At 49.9% G+C, this 20,925-nt stretch overlaps 1 protein-coding gene across 2 annotated transcripts in view; it reads right to left on the bottom strand.

Moving 5' to 3' along the window:
- The window catches only part of LOC142588987 (uncharacterized), a 185,643-nt gene that overhangs the window by 72,298 nt on the left and 92,420 nt on the right, over positions 1-20,925 (bottom strand). The gene's annotated exons all lie outside the window — the stretch shown is intronic.

Genomic DNA, 20,925 nt, shown 5'->3' on the forward strand with positions numbered 1-20,925 from the left:
ATGAATTCACCGTCATGCCTTTCGGACTTTGCAACGCACCTGCTACGTTCGAAAGAATGATGGATAATGTTCTGCGTGGCCTCAACTGGAAAATTTGTCTTTGCTATCTTGACGACATTGTGGTGTTCGCCCCTTATTGCACAACGCACCTGCTCCACCTCCAGCACGTACACAGTTGTTTGAGCAACGCCGGGTTGCAACTTAATCCGAAGAAGTGTCGATTTTCTGTCTATCAGCTCACAATTTTAGGCCATGTCGTGTCAAAGGAGGGCATTCGGCCGGAATCCGAGAAACTACGTGTTGTTACTGCGTTCCCAAAACCTACCACTATGAAAGAGCTACGCAGTTTCATCAGCCTCTGCTCTTGCTTCCAGCGATTCGTTCGAAACATTGCGTCAATTATATCGCCTCTCACGCAGCTCCTTGGTGGTACTGGAGATCTCTCATCATGGTCGCCAGTGTGTGACGACGCCTTGACAACCTTGAGCCCTCTTCTCACGACGCCACCCATTCTTCGCCATTTTGGCCCTCAAGCGCCAAACGAAATCCATACTGATGCAAGCGGTGTAGGCTTTGGCGCTGTGTTCGCACAGCGTAAACCTGGCTCCACATAATACGTCGTCGCATACTCGAGTCGAACGTCAACCAAGGCGGAGACCACTTAAAGCGTGACAGAAAAAGAGTGTTTGGCCATTGTTGTGGCGCTTGGCAAGTTTCGCCCATGTTTATACGGCCGACCTTTTGCTGTAGTGACCGACCACCAGGCACTATGTTGGCTGTCGACGCTCAAAGACCCATCGGACCGTCTTGCCCCCTGGGCATTGCGAATCCAAGAATACGACGTCCGCGTGGTTTACCGTTCCGGGCGAAAGCTCTTCGACGCTGACGCGCTATCCCAATCACCGCTTCCCCCGAAGGCCAGTCACGACTCCTCCTGCGAGTGAACATTGTCCTCTCTGGACTTTGACACTATCGCTGCTGCACAGCGTAATGATCCCTGGACTGCCTCTCTGCTCGACCTTGTCTCAAATACGTCGAAAGTTCCAGCGTCACGTATGCTTCGGCGTCAAGTTCCTCATTTTGCGATTCCAGACCAGCTACTATATCGACGCAACTATGCCCCAGAGGGACGCACCTAGTTATTCGTCATTCCGGGCATCTTGCGATCAGAGCTCTGCTCCTCGTTCCACGTCGACCCTCAGTGTAGCCACGCGGGGGTCTTCAACACCTACGAAAGACTTCGACACCGCTGTTACTGGCAGGGAACGTACAATTTCGTTGAAACATCGTGCGCTGTTGTCATCAGTGCCAACGCCGCAAAGCGCCACCGCACAACTCCGCCAGTGAAATCCAGCCTTTACAATGCACATCCTGAACCTTTGGTCGCGTGGGCGTATATCTCTACGGGCCACTTCCGTTAACTCCGGCAACCGGTGGATAATCGTTGCGGTAGACCACTTAACCCGTTATGCGGAGGCCACTTAACCCGTTATGCGGAGATCATATGCTACAGCGCAGGAGGTCGCCAATTTCATACTTCGCCATTTCCTCCTTCGTCATGGAGGTCCACGTGAACTATTAAGCGACATAGGCCATCCCTTATCTGAAGTCATCGAACAACTGCTTGCTGAATGCGCTATTGTTCATCGTAAATGCACTGCTTATCACCCGCAGGATAAAGGTACCACGGGACGCTTTAATCGAACTCTTGGTGACATGCTCGCCATGTATGTCTCACCTGATCACTCTAATTGGGACCTAGTTCTTCCATTTGTCACCTACGCCTACAACACCACGACTCAGACCGCTACCGGATTCTCACCCTTTTACCTTCTTTGCGGCCATCATGCTTCGCACACAATTGATACCTTCTGCCCTACCGGCCGGACCCGTCCGAATGCCTGCCAATCTCGGAAGCCGCCAGACACGCCGAAGAATGTCGCCAGCTGGCCCGGCGATTCACTTCGGACGACCAGAACCGTCAAAAAGCCGTTCACGACGGCCAGAACTCGACACCCACTTTTCTTCCGGGTGCTCTCGCCTGTGCCACACCGCACGCCTGGGCTCGTTTCAAAACTCCCTCCGAAGTACGATGGGCCATACCGTGTTCGGGACAGAACATCACCCGTTAATTACCTGGTTGAGCCGCTAACGCCGCCGTCCGACATGCGACGTCGTAACCAACGTTACTTGGTCGTAACTGCGAAGTCGTTCACGTTCGGCGTCTCAAACCGTACCACCACTCTACCGTCCTTCCAGAAAACTAAGATGCAAGGATGGCTCCTTTATTTCCGCGGGGCCATTGTACGGAAGATAACCAACATGAGCGTAGAGTCAGCAGCGTCGGCAGCTTCAAGCGTGCAGCAGAGGCTCGAGCTAGGGCACTGTGCTCAGTGCATCCTATAACCGGCGGTCGCTACGAAACTAAATAAATCTCCTTTATAATATACAGGCTGTCCCAGTAAATTTAGCCAGAGTTTAAAGACATGCAAATGACATGTAGATGGCAAGAACACAGGTAATGTTGTTTGCCGTCACTTGGAGACACGCAAGTATTTTTTCATTCCGCCTTAATACATAATTAGTCGCAAATAAACAATCAACTTCTCAAATGTTATAATTAGTTGAAACGTGTCAATGAATAAATTGCACAGCGACATAAAAATTCCTGATAAAGCTTTGTTCCCCAATACGTGCTACATAAAAGTGTTTTTCAGAGCGTGAAAGAAGCCCGCGAATACACGCAAAATGCCTCGAGCGGTCAGTCGCGCGGTCAAATTTCCGTGCATTTGCGTGCATTTACGAGGGTACCAAGATTGGCGCCAGTCAGAAGACAATTTGACGTGTAGAGGTGGAATCGATCTCGGCAGCCATATTGTTTGTGCATCGGTGTCTGTCTTGTAAATATTGTAAATAGATCGTTATATGTGGTTTCTGGAACGGAGCAAATTAGTGAGAGGTGCGGTGTACCCACGAGAACAACAACGGAGCTCCACAGTTATCGTCACCTCAGACTGGACAACATGACGGAAGAAACAGGAGGACCCGACATGGCGCGGCCCACATCAACGCCTTCCCCCAAGACGGTTGTGCTGGCTCAGCCGCGGGATCCAGGGACGTTCCGCTGTATCAACCATCTCCATTCGGAAGACTGCATCGCCACGTATGAGCGTATAAGTGCCCACAACAAATGGGATCTGACGATTGTGTAGGCTAACTCGGTCTACTACCTACAAGGCACGGCGAAGGTGTGGTATGACAACCACGAGGGAGAGCTGAATGATTGGGACACGTGCAAACAGAAGCTGAGGGACTTGTTCGACCGTCCCTCCGGGCGAAAGATCACCACTAAGCAAGAACTAAGGACTCGCGCCGAAACTTCCACAGAATCATACGTTTCTTACATCCATTACGTGCGGGCTCTGTGCCGTAATGCCGACAGAAACACGGCTGAGTCAGACAAGGTTGGGCATGTACTGAAGGGGATCGCTGACGATGCTTTCAGCCTGTTCATGCGCAAAAATTGTGAAATAATACAGGACATCACAAAAGCGTGTCAGCGCTTTGAGCAGGCCAAGAGCCGCCGCATTTCAACGCCGTTGGCACGCCTGCCTAGCACAGCTGCGACTTCCTATTGTGACGCCAAGCTAGGAGTGCACTGCAATGACCTGACGCGGATAGTGCGGAGTGAAGTTGAAGCCATGGCTCCTGCAACCATTTTTTCCCACCCCATTGAGTCGAACAACTTGCCTACAGCATGATTTGTGCAGGCAATAGCCCGGGAAGAACTAGCTAATCTTGGAGTTCATTCTGTATGTGTTGTCGCTTCACAGTTGTCTCGGATGCCAGGCTCATAGATTGGTCCGCGGTATCCTGCACGGTACCAAAATCCTAGCGTTCATTACTATAGCAAGAGCCAAACAATAGTGGTCGTGCTTCCAGGAACAGTCTATCGTCGTCATTCCGGCGTCACCAGTCCCGCCGGCCACAAGCTCGTCGGCCATCATCCCTATCGCCGCAGGCTCGTCGCCTACCGTTCCCGATGCAGCCCGGACGCCCGTCTCCGGAAAATTAAGCGGTGCAGCTCCTGGAGGTGACACTGTATTGATGACTCGGCCGGAAAGCTCTGTGACAACTTTGCCGACCATACAGAACTTGATGGACGTTTTAGTCGATGGCATCAGTGTCCCAGCACTCATTGACAGTGGCGCGCACGTATACGCGATGAGTGCCCAATTGCGCTTACGCCTGAACAAAGCTCTCAAACCCGCTGCATCACGCACCCTCCGCGTCGCTGATGGAGGAACGCCTACCGTGCTTGGTATATGAACCGCTCGCGTTGGCTTCGCGGGGTGCCTAAAAGTGTTTTGGTAGCCGTTTTGGAACAATGTCCTTACGACGTTGTACTCGGCTTAAATTTTTCACTTTATTTTTAGCCCTCTTTGATTGCGTATCTAGTGTCATTCAGCTTGAACGGCCTCACGGCTCTTATAGTCCACGGATCACACAATCATGGTTACACTCTCCCAAAGGCATCCACCTGTCACCTCAAGCCACTACGTGCGTCACTCTAGGGTCATTCTCATATGTTCTTGACGGCGTCATTACTATACCGCCACGGACGTACTACTTGAAATAAATTTGGTCGTTGCCCATACCATGCCCACCGTCACAGGCAATAAGACTTCGCTCCCTCCCCTTAATTTTAACTGGTCGACTTAAGTTATCCCCAGAAGCATGTCCTTGGGCGACATCTCGCCTGCGAACGATTGCGAGATATCGGCTCTTGACGCCGAAATTCCGTCGCCCTCTACAGGAACCTCCGATTCACCGACTCTCTCAGACGAACTTAGCTAGATGATTGCACCTGATCTTCTCCCGGCACAAGCTGCCGACATCTGTCATCTCTTGGAAACTTATCACGGCATTTTTTACCTTGACGGCTGCCCTTTAGGCTAGACATCGGTTGTCACCCATCGGATTTACAACGGACACGCAAATCCCGTACGCCGCCGGCCGTACCATGTTTCACATGCTGAACGGCAAGTGATACAACAAGAAGTTGATAGGATGTTGACTAAAAGAGTTAGCGAGCCATCTTTCAATACATGGGTGTCCCCTGTTGCCCTTGGTAAGAAGGACGGCAGTTGGCACTTTTGTGTGGATTACACACACCTCAACAAAATCACACACAAGGATGTCTACCCCTTGCGGCGTATTCATGAGGCTTTGGAATGCCAAATATTTTCATCTATAGACCTCCGATCAGGCTATCGGAAAATCTCGGTAGGTGTCATGCACCTTGAGAAAACTGCCTTCGTAACACCTGACGGCCTGTACCAATTGAAGGCTATACCATTCGGCCTTTGTAATCCCCTGGAAACCTTCGAAAGACTTATGAACTCCTTACGTCGTGGCTATATATGGTCCAGACGTGTTATCTAGACGACGTTAATGTCTTTTGAACAACTTTCACGAATTGCCTAATGCGTCTGTTAGCTATTCTTGCTGTTTTTCGACGCGCCGGCCTGCAATTGAACTCATCCAAGTGCCAATTTGGACGACGGGAAATTACCGTTCTTAGCCAACTCCTCAGCGCCGCTAGCGTTCAGCCCGACTGTGACAAGGTTCGCGCTGTTCAGAACTTTCCTGTTCCGTCTTCTGCCGCAGACGTAAGAATCTTTGTAGGACTATGTTCGTATTTCCGTCGTTATATCAAGACTTTATCCGAAACCGCTAGCCCACTCACCTACTTAAGACGTTGCTTTCACATGGGGCTTTACTCAAACGAAAGCATTGTCCACTCTCGTACTCTTGCTGACGGCTCCCCCATTACTGGCTCATCCACTGCCACTGAAATTCACAAGGATGCCAGTGGTCATGAAATTGGGGCTGCACTTGTTCAATGGCAGCGTAACGCAGAGCGCATAATTCCATACGCCAGCCGCCTCCTGTCAGTCGCCGAGAGGAATTTTTCTATTACCGAACGGAAGTGCCTGGTGTTAGTTTGGGTAGTTGCCGAATTCCGCACCTACTTGTACGGCCGGGCATTTTTCGTGGTTACCAATCACCACGCCTTGTGCTGGTTCTCTTCACTTAGACTGGATGATTTCACTGGACGATTTGGTAGATGGGCGCTGCGGCTCCAAGAATATTAATTTGCTGTTTTAGACAACTCACGCCATTTGCACAAGGACGTCGACTGCCTCTACTGTCATCCAGTCAACCGCCATGAATCTGATGCGCGTGACACCGACTCTTGCGTCCTCGCCATTTCCGACCTGCGCGACATCCGCACTGAATCATGGCGCGACGACTGCTTACGTGTTCTCATCGACCGTCTCAATTCCAGACATACGGAGCCCACGCTGCGCATGTTCGTATTCTGCGACGACTTTCTCTGCAGTCTCAGCTTACGCCCCGAAGGACCAGAATTTCTGCTTCTTGTACCACGCCATCTTCGGCAGCAGTTCTTGAGCAGCTGCATTACGCCCCTACTGCAGGCCACCTCGGGGTTTCGCGCACTTACGACCACGTACGGCGCCGCATCTACTGGCCAGGCCTTTACCGCTCTTTGCACCGCTACGTTGCAGCCTGTGTACTCTGTCAGCACCGCAAAAATACTGCTGTGCTTCCGGCTGGACGCCTCCACCCCATCAATCTGACTTCGGAACCATTCTTTCGCGTCGGTCTTGATCTTCTCGGCCCTTTCCGACATCCAAATCTAGGAACAATTGGGTCGTTGTCCCGACTGTTTACGCAACCCGGTACGCGATAACACTAACTTTGCGCACAAGCTCGGCAACTGAGGGGGGAGATTTCATTTTACATGACGTCGTCCTCCGTTATGGCGCACCCGGGCAGCTCCTTAGTGATCGCGGCCGTACCTTCTTGTCCCGAGTAGTTAAAGACCTAAGTCTCTCATGTTCTGCCAAACACAAGTTTTCCGCCGCCTACCACCCGCAGATAAACGGACTGATGGAGCAGCTCAATCGCACGTTGACAGAAATGCTGTCTATGTACGTTTATGACAACCAGAGTGATTGGGACAGCTCGTTGCCCTTCGTGACTTTCGCCTATAATTTGTCCCGTCAAGAGACCGCTGACTTTTCACCCTTTTACCTTCTCTTCGCCCACCACTCTTCTTTCCCCTTTTACACACTGCTTCATTCCTCGACGAACACTCCCACAGAATACGCTCGAGACGTGTTCCCCCGGGCTCGCATGGCACGCCAGATTGTCCGCTCCCGGCTCACAGAGTCTCAGGCCGCGCAGAAGATCCGGTACGACAGCCAACATTCGGACGTCCGAGTTCCTGATGGCTCCTTTGTCCTCACATGGACACCATATCGCCACGGCGGCTTGTCTGAAAAGCTGCTGCCGCGCTACACAGGCCCCTGCACAATATTGCGTCAGCTTGGCGATGGGAACTACGAGATCGCTCCACTGGACTCGCGTATCCTCAAGGAGGTTCTGCATCTGTCCCAGCTGAAGCTTTACTTTGCCGCGAGTTCACCTGCCTTATTATTAGCGCCAAGATGGCACTTCTACAGGCAGTGGCTATGTTATGACGTAACCAAGAGTGGCGCCTGTTAAAAGAAGACGATTGGACGTGTAAAGGTGCAATTGGTGTCGACAGCCATCTTTTCTATGTATCGTTGTCTCTCGAGTAAATATTGTAGATACATCTTTATATGAGACTTCGGCAACCTAACAACATATATATATATATATATATATATATATATATATATATATATATATATATATATATATATATATATATATATAAATTGTAGTGGGCAATATGCATGTGGAGCTGTGCGGACTGCCACCGCTGCGGCGCGAGACCCGAGCTCGGGCTGCTGATGCGAACGCCTAGGACTCGCGATCATGCGCTACTTGCGATCCCGCGTACGAGCTGCAATAAACCCCCTTTCATTTGTTGGAGCTGCGGGGTAGACCTCGGAAACTGGAACTCCGAAGCCGGACGCTACCTACTGCTGCGACCATGCCTGACGAAACCACCCAGGAAGATGCACCACAGCCTCCGGCGGTCATCGTTTCCAATGTGTTGCGCCAGCGTGATCCTGCCATCTTTAGCGGCAGCGATGATCATGACGTGGAGGATCGGTTGTCATCTTACGAACGGGTGAGCCAGCATAACAAGTGGGACGACGTCACCAAGTAGCACAACGTGTTGTTTTACTTAACTGGCGTCGCGAACCTCTGGTTCCGAAACCACGAACACGATTTCGCAACATGGAGCACATTCAAAACAAGTTTCTCAGAAGTGTTCGGACGCCCCGCTGTGCGCAAGCTTCGCGCAGAACAACGCTTACGGGGGCGTAAGCAACATAACGGTGAAACTTTCACAAGTTACATCGAAGATGTCATTGACCTGTGTAAGCGCGTGAATCCCTCAATGTCAGAAAAGGACAAGATAAAACACATTATGAAAGGCATTGATGAGGACGCCTTTCAAATGTTGTTAGCGAAGGATCCGCGTACCGTGGCTGAAGTTATCAATTTGTGCCAAAGTTTTGACGAGTTGCGGAAACAACGCATCTTAGCTCGGCGCCCACCGCCTACGGAAGATTCGTTAGCAGCATTAATTATTGGCGACAACCACACAACTTTGCTGACGCAAATAAAAGAATTTGTGCGCGAGGAGGTTGCACGCGAGCTCTCGATTTTGCCGACCACGGAGAATCCTTCTCAATGTTTGGCTCCAGCGATCCGACAGATAATTCAAGAGCAAGTGACCGAAGCTATTCCACCTCCGTGTAAGGCGTCTCCCGTGGCCGCGCCTCTGACGTATGCTGAAGCCGTTGCACGGGCGCCTCGTCTGCCGGGGTTCTCTCCTCCGCCTTCAGCGCCTCGCCCGCCGGTGTTCTCTCCTCGGCCTTCGCCTCGCCAGCCGGCGGATCCCTTTTTCAGTGCACAGCAGCAGGGTACAAATCCTTGGCGCACTGCTGACAACCGCCCAATATGCTATGCCTGTGGTACCCCAAGTAATGTAGTGCGCTTCTGCCGCCGGCGCTTGCCGGCCTTCGTGGACAGCCCGCGACGACCCAGCTCCGACTTCCGACCTTTCCGTATGCCTCAACGACCACCACCGGAAGTCTACGCTGCTGATGACATACCGGCACCGCAGTCACAGCTTTACAGCACTCGTCGCTCGCCTTCCCTTCGTCGGCGCTCACTCTCACCCATGGGTACTGAAACTGATTTCCGCAGTTCCTGAGGCACGAACTGCGTCATCGTCGGAACATCAAAGTCCTCGTTTTTCCCCCGCTAAAGTTATTGAAGTGTCCGTTGATCGCATCAAATCTCTTGCGCTCGTCGATACAGGTGCTGCTGCATCCGTTATTAGTGAGAAGCTTTGTCGTGCATTACGGAAAGTGACCATGAAGCCGTCGGACCCGTTGCTTAGAACAGCCAGTGCACAACAAGTACAGCAAGTCGCTATGTGCACTGCCAGGGTGCTTATTCGAGACATCTTGTATTGGATTGATTTATTTGTGTTAACTTGTTGCTCCCACGATGTGATTCTCAGTTGGGATTTTCTGTTACGCCATCATGCCGTCATTGACTGTGTACGGGCTGCGGTTCAGTTCTCCGTTCTGTGCGATTTGCCATCTCACGACTTTCAAGTTCAGGATCTTAGCAGGATCTGTGTAGCTTCAGATACTGACCTTCCTCCTCATAGTGCTGTATTTGTCCCTCTTTCATGCGCATCGCTTGCCGAAGCGACGGTCATGTTTACACCCGCTGCCGTCTTCATTGGCCGCCAGCCTATATTATTGCCTTTCGCCCTCCTCACGGTTCACCATGGTGCTGCAGAAACACTGATTTCAAACCTAAATTCGTACACTTTGGCTTTGCACTGTGGCGAGATTATTGGTACCATCGAGTCTGTGGACCCTGACGGTATTGTGCATTTCCTTATTGCCGACGACGTAGATACTGCCAACGGAACAGCACTGACACTCCATGTGCCATCTACCCGAGTACCACCGGATGTTTTTTGTCGCTCCATTGCCGATGACCTCGAGCCGACACAACGTGAACAGCTAATAACTCTTTTAAAGGATTTTCACGCCTCTTTTGACTGGAACCAAACATCATTAGGCCGCACAAGCACCGTCTCCTACCACATTGATACGGGACATCACGCACCATTACGCCAGCGTCCGTACCGCGTGTCATCCACCGAGCGTCGTGTCATCACCCGGCAAGTTGAAGACATGCTTGACCGTGGTGTTATCAAGCCATACTGCAGCCCTTGGTCGTCGCCCGTAGTACACATTAAGAAAAAAGATAGCTCGATTCGTTTCTGTGTGAACTATCGTCGCGTCAACAAGATTACACGAAAAGATGTCTATCCTCTACCGCGCATAGATGACGCCCTGGATTGTCTACATGGTGCTGAATTATTTTCTTCTTTGGACTTGCGATCGGGCTACTGGCAAGTGCCAGTGGATGAATCCGACCGCTCGAAGACAGCTTTCATTACGCCTGATGGCCTGTATGAGTTTACAGTAATGCCATTCGGCCTCTGCAATACGCCCGCGACATTCGAAAGGATGATGGATAACATTCTGCGAGACCTCAAATGGAAGACGTGCCTGTGTTATTTAGACGACGTGGTAGTTTTCTTCCCTGATTTCACCACTCACCTCTCTCGTCTACGCGAAGTCCTTACTTGCCTTGCCACCGCCGGCCTTCAACTTAACTTGAAAAAGTGCCGCTTCGGAGCCCGCCAGCTGACCATACTTGGCCATGTCGTTTCCAAAGACGGCGTCCTTCCCGCCCTTGACAAACTTCGTGCTGTCGCAGAATTTCCACGGCCGACTACACTGAAAGAGCTCCGAAGTTTTGTCGGCCTTTGCTCTTATTTTCGACGCTTTGTGCGCAATTTTGCCAGCATCATCGCTCCCCTGACGAAGCTCCTGGCTGGCCCTGGTGACCTTCGCAATTGGACTACGGCATGTGACCAAGCCTTCACCACTTTGCGTCGCCTGCTTGCCTCACCGCCTGTTCTACGCCACTATGACCCGACTGCAACGACCGAAGTTCATACGGACGCCAGCGGCGTTGGTCTTGGAGCCGTCCTTGCGCAACGCAAGCCTAGTTTTCCGGAATATGTGGTTGCGTATGCGAGCCGTGCCCTCACGAAGGCAGAAACCAATTATTCTGTCATAGAAAAAGAATGTTTGGCTATAGTTGGGGCGTTAAACAAATTTCGCCCTTACTTGTATGGCCATCCGTTCGATGTTGTGACAGGCCACCACGCACTCTGCTGGCTTGCGTCACTGAAAGATCCGTCAGGCCGTCTTGGATGTTGGGCTCTTCGGCTCCAAGAATTTGACATTCGCGTCATCTATCGATCCGGGCGCCAACATTCTGGTGCAGATGCACTCTCCCGATCGCCCATGCGATCTGACGAAACGCCACCCCCATCCATAGAGTGCCCGGTTGCTACACTTGCTGTTACTGACATGCCGTCTGAACAGAGGAAAGATCCGTGGATTGTGTCTCTCATTGACATTCTTCACACTTCTTCAACGGCTACATGCCTTCGAGCCCTTCGTCGCCAAGCCACCCATTTCGTGCTACGGGACGCCGTCTTGTACCGCCGAAACTATCAGCCGGACGGTCGCAAATGGCTGCTAGTCATCCCTCGCCATTTGCGCTCCGACATATGCACGTATTTCCACGCCGACCCACAACAAGCTCATGCAGGCGTCCTGAAAACCTACGAGCGGCTCCGCCAGCACTACTACTGGCGCGGCATGTATTCTTATGTCCGCAAATACATTCGGTCATGTGTAGCCTGTCAGCGATCCAAGACATCTCCTCATACGACAGGCCCTCTGCAACCTTTACCGTGTCCTGCACGTCCTTTTGATCGGATTGGCATTGACCTTCATGGGCCTCTTCCACGCACTCCTAAAGGAAATCGTTGGATAATTATCGTAGTAGACCACATTACAAGATATGCCGAAACTGCTGCGCTTGCTTCGGCTGCTGCTCGCGATGTCGCCGCATTAATGTTACGGCATTTCATCTTACGGCATGCCGCACCACGAGAACTGCTCAGTGACCGAGGCCGTGTCTTCTTGTCCGAAGTTATTAATCAGCTGCTCGCCGCTTGCCGCACTATTCACCGCCCCACTACGGCGTATCAACCACAGACTAACGGTCTAACGGAACGCTTCAACCGCACTCTTGGTGACATGCTCACTATGTATGTTGCGTCTGATCATTCCAATTGGTACGATGTCCTCCCTTTTGTGACGTACGCGTATAATACCGCCATTCAGGCTACCACAGGCTTCTCACCATTTTTCCTTCTTTATGGACGTAAACCGTCCACTACCCTCGACACCGTGCTACCATATCATCCGGTTGCCTCTGAATTCACCCCTCTTTCCGAAGTTGCCCGCCATGCTGAAGAGTGCCGCCAACTGGCTCGCTCGTTCACGTCGGCTGCCCAAGGAATTCACAAAGATCGCCACGACAATGGGCAGCCCACACAGTCCTTCGCCGTGGACTCTCGCGTCTGGCTTCAGCTGCCCTTCCAATCTCCAGGCCTTAGCCCAAAGCTTGCTCCGAAATATCAGGGTCCGTACCGGGTCATCGTGTGTACATCGCCTGTGAATTATGTGGTTGAACCGGTGACGCCATCTCCGGACAAACACCGCCGTGGTCGCGAGACGGTTCACGTCAGCCGCCTGAAGCCGTACCACGACCCCCTTATTGTGCCATCCCTTTAGGTCGCCACGATGGCTCCTCTTCGCCGCGGGGGCAATTGTAGTGGGCAATATGCATGTGGCGCTGTGCGGACTGCCACTGCTGTGATGCGAGACCCGAGCTCGGCTGCTGATGCGAACGCCTAGGACTCTACTTGCGATCCCGCGTACGAGCTGCAATAAACCCCCTTTCAATATATATATATATATATATATATATATATATATATATATATATATATATATATAATATACATGTGGTGTGTGTGTGTGGGGGGGGGTGTTGTCACGCCGCCTCGGAGCGCAGTATAGGAAGAAGGAGCGGTGCGAGGTATTTGGGGATCCGCTGCTTCGGACCGTCTAATGTGTACTCTGCACTTTTCATTGTAAATAAATTCATTCTAAATCCCTAAGGAGTGGTGCAAATGCTGGGTATCGGAAGCCCCGGACAACCCAGTCCCACAAGATATTTGAAGCAGACGCCTGGCTGGACCACCAGCAGAGCCAGCAAGCATTGCCAACGGCCAAGCAACCCAGTCAACGAACACAAACCGAAGTGAGCTGAGCGTCGATCAAGTCAGCCAGAGATCAAGGCAACCTAGCCAGTGGATGCCTCGACCACGCATATTCAGGTAAAACAGATGAAGAAGGGTATAGTTGATTGGCTTAGGCACTACGAAAAAGTAAGCTGGCGTAACGGGTGGAGGACGTCAGCGCAGTTTGTGAACGGTGCATTTTTTTCTTCGCCGGTAACACTCTACTTTGGTTTGACAATTATGAATCCGTGTTGACCACTTAGGAACCTTTTGCCCAGATGTTGAAAGCCTACTTTGGCGACTAAAATTCTAAAGACATGAAAACGGAACGCACGCTCTCGCGCAGAGCCCAATTACCTGGTGTGCAACGTATATTGAAGAAACATTGAAGCTATGCAAAACTGTAAAGGCGAATGTCTGACGAAGAGAAAGAGGGACATCATTTAACAGGTGTCGCTGAAGACGTCTACAATTTTTGAATAACGGATAAAGATCAGAACTCTGCTTCCGAAGTCAGTCAGGCCGCAGTGTCGCGCGTTCAAAGCTCTGAAGACCCGAACTACCTTAGCGAAGCTCGGGCGCTTGGACAACGCCACCACAGTTGCCAGTATAGACGTCGCTACTTACGATGGCATCACCTCGATCATGCGTCGAGTGGTTCAAGATGAGCTAGCACGATATCAGGGTGTAAGTAGACGCTGGTTATCAGTGCGCGTTTGACGAGTGCATCCCCGAACCACCATCCCGGCCGCGAGAATGTCTCATCGAGCGCCGACCACCATCTTAAGAACTGCACCTAAGTAACACGAGCTTTCGGTCCCTCTCGGTTAATCTCGGTCGCCGCCAGTCCTCACAAATCCGTCGCGGAACCAACATCACAACATACTCCTGCCACCTTTGCCTTCCATGTTTTTACCGTCCCGCTAACTCTGCAGTCACCCTCTAGACTCGTTGCAACTATCGACATACTCTGTCCATTTGCGTACTCAGCCGCGTCCACATAGACCACGTCCCTGGCACTACGAAATCTTTGTGGAGAGCTCTCGTTCTTGCGTTTCTTAAATCTTGGTGAAACTCCGGGTGCATGTTTCTGGGGATTGGGGGTATTAATTGTTCCCTTATTTTCCTTGGGATGTCTCTCCGCACTCCGTGCTGTGCTTCGTAGGTTATTCCGATGTCATCTAAGATGTGTCTCCCCGTCAAACTCTGTGTGAGCCTTTCATACTGCGCTACTCTCTGGGCCTCAATAAGTTCGTCTAATGTGTTGTGCACGCCGAGCGCCAAGAATTTCTCGTTTGACGTATTTGCCGGAAGTCCCAAGGCTAGCTATATGCCCTTCTAATAATGCAGTCTATTTCGGCTTTTTCCGCAGAGTAGAGCTTGAGGTAAGGAACCACATATACAATACGACTGATTACGAATGTTTCTATTAATCGGATGAGATTGTGCTCTTTCATGCCATAGTGCCTGTTGGATATCCGCTTTATTACTGTGATTGTTTGTTGAACACTATTGTTAAGTAGTCTAATGGTTTCTCCGTTATGGCCGTTTTTGGATATGCAGAATCCCGGTATTCTCAGGCTCTCCACTATCGGTATCATGGTGCCTTCTGCTGTGATCACAATGCCCGGCCTTTTCCTAATGCTTTTTCGACCCCGAAATGTGGGTCTATAGAGCAGAAGTTCTGATTTTTGCTAGGAGCATCTCAGTCCCTTGTCTCTGATGCAGTCTTCCACCGTGTTTACTGCTGTTTGAAAGATCTCTTCCACATGCCCATCGCTTCCACCCGCCACCCAAAGGGTGATGTCGTCCGCCTAGAGGCTGTGTCCGAGTCCTTCGATCTTTTCGAGTCTCGCAGGAAGACCGATCATTGCCACGTTGAATAGAAAGGGAGATAAGACTGAAACCTGCGGGGTACCACTATTACCTAGTTTGAGCGCGTCCGATTTGGCTCCTCCAATTGAAATCTTTGTGGTACGATCTGTCAAGAAGTCTTTGGTGTACGCGTATGTTTCACGTCCTACATCCAGCTTTTGGAGATATTGTAGTATGGCCTTGTACGTGACGGTGTCAAAGGCCTTAGTTAGATCGAGACCTAGTATTGCCTTAGTGTCTAGACTTTTCTCACCCGCATCTATGATCTGATATTTTAGTTTGAGCATAATATCCTGCATCGATAGCTTTGGTCGAAATCCAACCATGGTATGTGGGTAAAGTCCTCCATCATCCATGCATCTCGTGAGACGTGTGAGAACCACATGTTACATGATTTTACCGAGGCAGGATGTCAGCGATATGGGCCTTAAGTTCGTCAGTTGTGGTTTCTTTCCAGGCTTTGGTATAAAAAGGATTTGGGCTGATTTCCATTGACTTGGAATGCTGCCTTGCTCCTTGCGTGGGCCTAAAGTACACAAGTATATCCGAGACAATAGCAAGGCAGATTTTGTCGTTATTAACTAAGAAATGTGTCAGTGCTTAGATACTTTTTCCTCCATTTTTGATACGCGCAGTGTACAAGAAAAAAAAACTGGGATTACATCGGGAGCCTAGTCTCTGATCTCACAAATGCGCATGGGCCCCTTCGGCGTGTGCGAAGCAACAACATCAAGAACAACAACAAAAAAAGAAAACGCCATGGCATAAATCGAATCGGAAATATTTGTGTAATAAGAAACGTCATTTCCCAGCTGCAAAGCAGCAAAGCACTTTAGATCACTGGGAAGGGCACCACAATGCAGAAGCAGAGCATGCGGAAGCTGTATATGCTGCTAAGAATAATTTTCATAACCATAACCGCTAATAACTTAATGTTATCGCTCAGTGCAAGTTGTCGGGATTATTCGACGCGCTGCAGACAGGCGGCAAGGCAAAGATTTTCTTCGTCGGTGACGTGTGGCAGCATGGCGTCGAGAAACGTTGTCGGATTTCTTCCGTAAAGTAGCTTGAACGGCGTGATCTGTGTTGTTTCTTGCACCGTAAGCAAATGTTACGTATGGAAGGGCGATATCCTACGTGTTGTTTACGTCGGCGTATAGTCAACCACAACATATTACGGAACACGAAATCTGAGAAAAAGCTGAATATCGGCGCAGCCTAGTATTCGCCTTTACAGCCTCTACTAGCAGATGTTAAGAGCATTGTGATATTCGCTTTTACTGACCACTGTTACAGGCTACTCGGAAATTTAACGTTTTCTGAGAACCCGTTGTCCGTAAACATTTGTGGTTTACTGTAGATTGCTAACATGTAGGCGAGCGTCTTGTTCAGTTGCGTTAGGGCATTCGTCTGCGGGTGGTAGGCGGTTGTCCTACAGTCACTTGTCTGGCTATACTGCAGGATGGCTTGAGTACGCTCAGCTGTGAAAGCCGTTCCCTTGTCAGTAATGAAGACTCCTGGCGCACCATGTCGCAGCAGGATGTTCTGGACGACAAAATTTGGCTACTTCCGCCGCACTACCTTTAGGAAGGGCTTTCGTTTCGGCGTAAAGGGTAAAGTAGTCGGCGTCCTCGATTATCCCCTTGTTTTGAGATGTTACCGTCGGAAAGGGCCCCAGCAAATTCATCCTTATCTGCTGAAAGGTCGGCAAGAAGGCTCTATCGGCTGTAGTCATTCGGCTGGCCTTCTCGGTGGTGTCTTCTGTCGCTGGCAGTCACGGCATGTCTAGACGTAACGGACGATGTCGGCGGTCAGGCGCAAGTAGTGGTAGTTCTCTTGTATTTATGCGAGGGTTCGGGAAGATCCGAGGTACCCGGCTGTCTGATCCTCGTGCAAGGCGTGCAGAACTTTTGACCGGAGTGCTGCGAGCACAACGAGAAGGTAATTTGGGTGGTATGGAGAGAGGTTTTTATTTACAAGGACGTGGTTCTGTAGCGAAAATGAAGTCAATGCACGCCTAAACACCCTCGGGAGGAAGTCAGTCTTGCCTTCCAAGTACTCAGCAAGGTTTCTTAATTTCGGGTCTGCTTGCTGCTTTTCGGCGAAGTCGTCGGCACTTATTGTCCCCAGGAAAGTGTCCTCGTCTTGGTCCTCCTGCGGCAGCAGGTCGATGTGTGCGTGAGAGAGGCAATTCGCATCAGAGACTTTGGTCCGGACTTACAGACCCCGCTGATGTCAGATTCTTCCAATCTAAGGGTCCGCCGTGCTAGGCACCCTGAAGTGCTCTTTAAATTTGAGAGCCAAGACAATGCGTGATGGTCGCTCACGACTTTCAAGGGCCTGCCACATAGGTAAGGCCGGAACTTTACGGTAGCCGAATGATAGCGAGGCATTTTTTTCCGTCACAGAAGAACTGCCTTCAGCTTTCGATAGTGAGCTCTAGCGTAAGCTATAACCCTTTCAAGCCTATCTTTTATTTGGACTAGCATAGCGCTGAGGCCTACCCTGCTTGCGGCAACATGGATTTCTGTATTGGCGTTTTTCTCGAAGTGGCGATTAGTGGTGCTGACTGCAGTCATCATTTAAGCTCTAATAATAATATTTGGGTTTTTACGTGCCAAAACCACTTTCTGATTATGAGGCACGCCGTAGTGGAGGACTCCGGAAATTTTGACCACCTGGGGTTCTTTAACGTGCACCTAAATCTAAGCACACGGGTGTTTTCGCATTTCGCCCCCATCGAAATGCGGCCGCCATGGCCGGGATTCGATCCCGCGACCTCGTGCTCAGCAGCCCAACACCATAGCCACTGAGCAACCACGGCGGGTCATTTAAGCTCTTGGAATAATTTGGCTTGCTGCGCTTGCCTCCTGAATTGAAAGTTTGATTTCGTGAGGTAGGTCAATGGCTCGGTTGTGTGAGAAATTCCTTAACAACGCGCCAATAATAGGCAATGACACCAAAGAATCGGCGCGCTTGTTTCTTGTCGACGGGTTACGGGGATATTGTTATTGCTGTTGTTTTCTATGGGTCTGGACAGACTCCGAACTTGCAAATGAAGTAGGTCAGCAACATGAGCTCTTCGTACGAGAAGCAGCATTTTCCGGCTTCAGGGTCAGCCAGGATAACTTGATTGTCTCGAGAACAGTTGCAAGCCACCTGATGTGGTCGTCGAAGTTTCTGACAAAGACGCCGACGTCAACCAAGCAGACGAGGTACATCTGCCACTTTAGGCCTGCCAGGACCGTATTCATAATGCGCTGGAATGTTGCAAATGCCGAGCAAAGGCCAAGCGGCTTGAACTTGAATTCGAAGAGGCCATCTGGCGTAATAAAGGTGGCCTTTCTGCTGCACCTCTCGTTCGATTTGCCCGTAGCCACTGTTAAGATCCATCGACGAAAAATGTTTCGCGCCACAGAGTCGGTTCAGTGCATCGTCCATCCGTGGGAAGGAGTACACGTCCTTCTTGGTGACCATATTGAGGCGGCGATAATCCACGCAAAAACGCATACTTCCATCACACTTCGTGACCAAGACAACAGGGGACGCCCACTGGTTTTTCGATGCTTAGATGATTCCGTCACGCAGCATTTGGTTGACTTGTTGCATCATAGCTTTTCGTTCTCGCGACGAAGCCCGGTAGGGGATCTGGCGGAATGGTCGAGCGCAATCTTCAGTTATTATGCGATGCCTATAGCAACTGGCCTTTGTAGAATCAATAATGACGTCGCAAAGCAATCTTTGTACCAGTGTAGGACACTTCGAAGCTTATCCTGTTGATGCCTTGCAAGACTTGAATTTATGTCGAAAGCTGGTTCGAGAACTAGGGCCGTCAATGTACGTACATATGGCAGAATCTGAGAGGACAAACGCGTTGTTGGGTTCCCCATTTCCTCGATGCAATTGGGGTGTTCCCTTGGATACGGAAATTTTGAGGGGGAGCAGTTGACGTTGGTCACCCTCGACGATGCCTTCTACATCTGCGGGTTTCTCAGTGTCGACGGAACAGACGCTGGTACGAGGCGGGATGCTGACTTGGTGCTCCACCAAATTCAAAGCACGGAAACTGTGAGGTATGTTCGCCGGGATCATTTGGTCTGTGGACAGCGTTATCAACTTGGATCGTTAATACCTGGACCATGCCGAGTATTACGTGCTTTCAGCATTGCTGAAGCTTAACAAACGTCCTTTAGAAACTTCATTTTAGAAAATTCGAAAAGTAACAACAAATTTACATGTAAAATATTATTATTAATCATATGCGAAACTTAACTTGCTCTTGCTTAAGTTTATCTTTTACTTTATGTATTTCAGTAATAAGTTCTTGTTACCATGCCTATAAAGGCAAGGTTGACTATCGTATGAAACAATATCTCATTTATTAATAGTCTATTTCTCATTTTAGGGGATTCTTCATTTATTTTCCTTTTTTGTGTTGCTTATTTATTTTATTTTCAATGATATTACCACCCGATTCATGGCCTATCCCCGGTACTGGGTTTGTGCCATTCATTGAGGCTTCATCATCATGATCATCATCATACGTTGAGACCACAACAATAACGACGACACGACAAGTTTTGTTGCAGTTCAGAGTGCATATTTCCCAGAACGCTAGTACGATCAGGCAAAACTCAACGGCGCAAACGTTACGCGGAGCGCGCGCCTGTCCGAAATAATTCGACGTCACACAGAGTGACTGAGTGCGTGCCGCGCGCAACGAGAAGCGCGCACATATTTGCAGATGTGCGTCCATAAGCCTTCAAAGCTTGCTTCAAACCATAAGCACTTTCCTGCGGCCGCCCGTGCGGCTTAACTCTGATCCCCCATTCCTCGGGAGATATGATTTTCTGATACCGGCTATGCGTGAAGGAAAAGCGCGCGGCCAACTCGTAATTGTCTCGTCTCTTATTGGAATAAAGCGTAGAGCAAGCGGCAAACTCTACTAAAACACCGAGCTTGCTACAATTCTTCAGTTATGAAAAAAAAAAAATGAAAGGGTAATTTCTGATGGCTTCAGCGCATGGCAACTGTGTAAAGCCGCGAAGCATTCAGGCTATTGCAGTGAAGCGAGTGATAATTTTCGCGCATACAGTGTACACAACACGTTATTATAAAAACTGTAAAGCTCACGGCCACGCTTGTAGCCTTTATTATCTCAGGTGCTCACCTGAGGCCTCCGCGCTGAAGCATACAGTGTGTTGCAGTGAAGAGGAGAATTTGCGCGCCTACTAAGTGTAAGCAACATGTTATAAAAACTGGAACTCCCACTGGGCCAGGGTTGTAGTCTTTATTATTATCTCGGATGCGCACCTGATGCCTCCGTCTGCCGGTATTATTTTTCTTTTTGCTTGCTATGCAAGTTCACCGTAGTACATAAAAGTATTGTGGAGAAGCTTTTTAAAGCACATTCACCATCATGTAATGCGTTTCTTTCTGTACTCTGTCTATACGTCTTCTTTATGCTCTAAATCGTGAAGTAGGCTTGATGTTGCAATAACAACACACAAGTCTACTGTTGCTCATTCAGCACGTCTTGAGCTGTTTCTACATTTGGTCTTATAACTCGGATAGCACTCAACTAGCCTAGAAGAAACAGTGTACTGACAGGGAAACGCTTCTTAATTTGCTCCTAATTCTCAAGAAATGTTGAAGTACCCCCTCCTTCGCCTCTAAAGAAACAAGAATACCTACCAGATCAAAAATGATGCAAAGAAGAGCCCATGAAATGGAAGCAGAAACAGGAGCGTAGTCTT

This window comes from Dermacentor variabilis, chromosome 7 (genome assembly GCF_050947875.1).
Source record: "Dermacentor variabilis isolate Ectoservices chromosome 7, ASM5094787v1, whole genome shotgun sequence".
NCBI lineage: Eukaryota > Metazoa > Arthropoda > Arachnida > Ixodida > Ixodidae > Dermacentor > Dermacentor variabilis.